The 4,968-nt window shown below is 30.7% G+C and overlaps 1 long non-coding RNA gene across 1 annotated transcript; it reads left to right on the top strand.

Moving 5' to 3' along the window:
• Positions 1-912: 912 nt before the first annotated feature.
• Positions 913-3,434, top strand: LOC108359296 (uncharacterized). The gene is made up of 4 exons (XR_001846902.1): positions 913-1,820; positions 1,888-2,005; positions 2,075-2,285; positions 2,425-3,434. It is a non-coding gene; the product is annotated as an uncharacterized LOC108359296 (long non-coding RNA).
• Positions 3,435-4,968: the final 1,534 nt, after the last annotated feature.

Below are 4,968 nucleotides of genomic sequence, written 5' to 3'. Positions count from 1 at the left end.
TACTTACCTTATTCATATTGTTCGCTGCTTACTTTTTGTTTTATTTGATGTTTTTTTTTTGTTTTTAATAATTTAACTTAAATTTTGTTACGACGATTAAAGTTTTCACCACCACTCTGCGCAATTTATTTTAATCAGCTGTGTCAGAACTAGATACCAACAAGTAACGATTACGCTTTTGTTTAATTTATCAATAGAATTCTTATTGCTTTGCAACTATCCCGATTCATTAAAATGCGATTTACTATATGTATAATTGTACAACTCAGATAAATATTTCCTAAAAATTACCTATAATAAATTTTTAGTTTAATTATGTATATATACTCACCTATGTAAAAATTTAATGTTTTCATTTGCTTTTGTCTTGCCCATATTAGTTATCACTAAATTAATCGATATACATATGGGACCATGAGAGCCAGAGTAGCCTAAATCCCTTTTTTTAAAAAAAGTGAGAAGGTTGCCAGCAAAGCATAGTTCAAAACGTATCTCTTATTGCCAGAGTAACCACCTTTTAGCTTTTTCATGATGTAATATACTACGTTTACACGCAAGTATTATTTGCAAATAACAATTTGCAAAATGGTAAACTTTGCTGCATAAACGCTAAGTTAATTTTTTATTTGCAAATAACTAAATCACGCTAATAAATATTGATTAGTGGTACTATTTGCAAATAAGCACAAGACACCGCCATTCTTCACCATCGAATAAAAAGCAGTAAGTTAGGTATTTGCAAATTATTTTTATTTGCAAATAACTAAATCACGCTAATAAATATTGATTAGTGGTACTATTTGCAAATAAGCACAAGACACCGCCATTCTTCACCATCGAATAAAAAGCAGTAAGTTAGGTATTTGCAAATTATTTTTATTTGCAAATAGCTTATGTATAAACGTAGTAATAGTTAGCAACAGAAAGCTGGAACAAATTTTTTAGATTTTACCAAACAAATGTTAGGTTGTTCAATTACTTCATCATGTTTACTATTATTGTAGAAAGGCTACTCTGGCTCTCATATTACTTCGTTTTCACCAAATTGATCGCTATATATGACAGATTTTGCCAATCATTATCTTACAGTATGTAGCTATTGCATATTATGTGCAAAACTCGATTTAAATGCTGTATCGTTCATCAGCTATGAACTTAACATTTTATTAAAAGTATTGTTATCAACGTGTTTTTTTATTACGCACATTGCTGTTTACTTTTTTGCAATAATAATCGATATAACAGAAATGCACTAACAATAGAGGAAAACAATCGATACTAACAATACAACCATCGATAGTTTCGAGTTTCTAGTTTTGCAACTTTGGGAACAGTGTTGCCGACTCTACTTGCCTTTGTTAAAATTTCAAACAAAAGTTCCCTGTGTGGCAATGGATACATATAAATCAACTAAAACCTTCGTTTAACAATAATTTCTTTTAACTTAAAAAATAAATATCTTTTTAAGTTATTTTGTTTTTAGCGCATATTTTCATAGAGTATTGTCGCAATAGAAGTGATTTATGTGTCTGATTTCAGTTTTATTAATTATAAATATCGCTTCATATACATATGTAAGTATTTAAATTCAGGCTTGCAAAGTCTTTAACATATTCGTATAATAATTCATTATCGACATTGGTTACGTCATCTCTTTGAATGATGTATGCGTGAAAATATTATGTCGATGAAATGTCCCCTTCATTTGTAAATAGCTCCACAAAAGGGAAATTTCCGTAACTTAACAACACTGCTTGGAAATATAAACAAAGTGTCAAAAAATGCAGAAACTATAAAATGAAGTGAAGTGAATTACAAAAGTAAGTTTTTATGGCAATATTTCTGTGCAAAACCGTAATGAATTAATTAATATTAATTATTTTGCAGTATGCAGCTATTGTATATTACGTGCGTTCATAAAAGCGAGCTACGCAGTTGCTACGAAGCTCTGCAATTGGTTATTTGTGCACAAGTTGGAGCGTTTTGCAATGGCTTGGATAATAAGGTATGATGGTAGTTTTAAGTATGTACTCCCAAGCATTAAATGGTTGCTATTATTTATCTTGCTCAAAAGTGCAACCCCGCTACCTGATCGTCCTCGCCAGCGATATACTCGAAAGCGACAAACACACCCCGCTATTTCAAGGATCAACGCGATGCAAGCACATTTCGCTTTACCTCCATTGCTCCATCCAGCCAAAATAAGGTTCGTTTGAACTTACACCAGACACAGTGACGTAAAATGGGACGCATGCTTCGCAAAACATCTTCCGAATGAAATGAGGGTAAGCAAAAAAAGCTTAAGAAATATAGGAAAATGTTTAGTTACTTGTACAACGATTTTGATTCGGGTCAAATAACTAAACCGTACCCGAAATGTAATTTTTCAACTACATCATTTATTTACTGTTTTTTTAATTATAGGATGCAACCGGCAAGGATACTACAGTTTCTAATTCGGTTTCTATATTCCCAGCAGAGACCTACGTTCGCATCACAACGCCATCAACTCCAGAATCGGCTCCAAATAATGCAATCGCTTTATAGTGCATGAATGCAGCAGAAGCCATTACTCCTAACCTAATCCTAATGTGACGCAATGTTAAAGAGCCCCCACATGCAATTTAATTAAAAAAATTTCTGCAAAATCGATGACAATTAATGCCATTTGATTAAACTCCCTTCTTTTTTTATCGAAATATGCATTACATATAGAGTTTAATAAAGGCATTAATTGCCATCGATTATGCAGAAATTGTTTTAAATTAAAATGCATAAAAATTACAAATTTCTTTTAGTTATAAATTCCTAAAAAAAAATTAAATTTTTTTACAAAAATTTCTGTTTTGTGTACGGCCTTGTGCGAGTGCAGAATACATGTACGAAGTTCACAAAGTTGTAAGCCAAGGCTTTTTTTTTGGAAATGGTTAAAAATTCTTGTTGTTAATGCTAAGTAGAAGAAAGGTAATTTAATTACTTTTCTGTTTGTTACAAATTCTTTCAAAAAAATAAACTTTTTTTCCAAAATTTCTATGTTTTGTGAACGGCCTTGTGCGAGTGTTCACAAAGTTGTAAGCCAAGGCTTTTTTTTGGGTAAATGGTTAAAAATTCTTGTTGTTAATGTTAATTACAGTAAAGGTAGTCCTTTTATTTTTCTTCTAGATATAAATTATTTTAAATAAATTCACTTTTGTTATAAAAGTTTTAAAGTTTTGTGTACTGCCATATGCGAGTGTAAAATACAAAGTTGTTAGCCAAGGCTTGTTTAACACAAAATTTTTGAGAATCATGAATGGTTACACATATGAAAATAAAGGAAATTTAATTTAATTCAGTTGGTCATAAATTTTTTTAAAAAAAGAAACTTTTATTGTAAAAATTTTGAAGTTTTGTATACTGCATACAATGGTACCCGCAAGGGATGAGTCGAGACTAATTGATCTCCATTAGTACCCGTATGAGACTAGTTGCGACTAATTAATGCCCAACTGTACCCGATAGAGAGTAATCTCGGAATACTCTCTTTAGAGATTAGTCGCACAATTTTTTGCAGGGCACCTTCTGTATTCGTATGTAGTTGTACGCAAAATCGCAAATCAGTGTTGCCAGAAAACTATTTCGCTTGGAGCTAAACCGGTCGGAAAACAAGAGCTAAAAAATACTAATAGTACCTAAAATGAAGAGATGATTTTTCAAGTTGAGCATTTATTGACATCAAGGCCGTATTTTATAAAAATATAGTTCATTCTTTAACAAAACCCGTGTAAGTCCAAGTTTCCAAATTTGTGCAATATTAAAACAAAATTCAACAAACTTTCGTAAAAATTTCGAGGTTTTTTAAAAACTCCAAAAAATTAATCGCAGTTTTTAGCCATTTGAAACTTGTACTTTATTCTATTGCAGCTGTGTACTTACTCAGAATCTTATTAAAAAATTCGAAATTTTAACGAAAATTTGTTGAATTTTTTTAAATTGCATACATTTTTAAGGCTATCACTCGATTGGTACATTTGTACAGATTATTACATTCTTAAATTAGGCTATTGGTACAAAATAAACAAATGGTAAATTTTTTTTTGTAGTCAAAGGATTGGTACAATACAGCGATGTTCTATTGAAAAATTTCAACAAATTAATTTTCGTGATTGGGATAAAGAAAAACATTTGGGTATTCACAGGATACGATTTGCACCAAATTTTGGCAAACACCCAATCGTGTGACACTTCCTTTAAATTTGTGTTTAGACGCATGTTGTTAAAGAATGAACTATAAAAAACTAACCAAAATTAGATAACAAGAAAAATAATATTTTAAAACTTGTGAAAATTTGGTGCAGATATAATTTTTTCGACTACTGTACATTAGACTGCATCGCCACAAAAAAAGTTGCGGTTTTTCCGGCGGGATTACCAAACCTAGCATATTTTAAGACTTCTAGCAAAATGTTGCGAAACAATACTAAGATTTTCGTGAGCTGGACCGGTTCGAAAATACCTCTAAAAATGTAGTTTTTTATGAATAAAAATAGTTTCTTAAAGGATTTTCTGGAAAAAATCCCCCAGATGACTAAAAAGTTTAAGCTTAAAAAGTTTGCATAAAAATTAAAAAAAAAAGTTTCTACGGAATCATAATAATGAGATTTTAGATGCTGTTTTTTAACTTTTCTCAAAGATTTGTGTAAGAAAAACTAGGATAACTGCTTTACCGATATAGACTTATGAGGTATCAGTGAGAGGTATTTTCGCACCCTTTTTATTTCTTTGCAAAAAAAAAACTCATTCACGTCCCAAATTTTTTTTTATCAAATACCAACACATCTTAATTCAACTTTGATTGCAATTATTCGCAAAGAAATTAAAAGGGAGAGAAAATACCTTACCAACGATACCTCATAAGTCTAAATTGGTAAGGTTTTGGCTGAGTTATTCAAGTTTTTCTTAAACCAGTCTTTGAAAAAAGGTAAAAAA

This window comes from Rhagoletis zephyria, unplaced genomic scaffold (assembly GCF_001687245.7).
Source record: "Rhagoletis zephyria isolate East Lansing unplaced genomic scaffold, Rhagoletis_zephyria_1.1 Rzeph_scaffold_00370, whole genome shotgun sequence".
Lineage (NCBI taxonomy): Eukaryota > Metazoa > Arthropoda > Insecta > Diptera > Tephritidae > Rhagoletis > Rhagoletis zephyria.
Note: the sequence above shows the minus strand (reverse complement) of the source record. Positions and strands in the feature narration are given on the sequence as shown.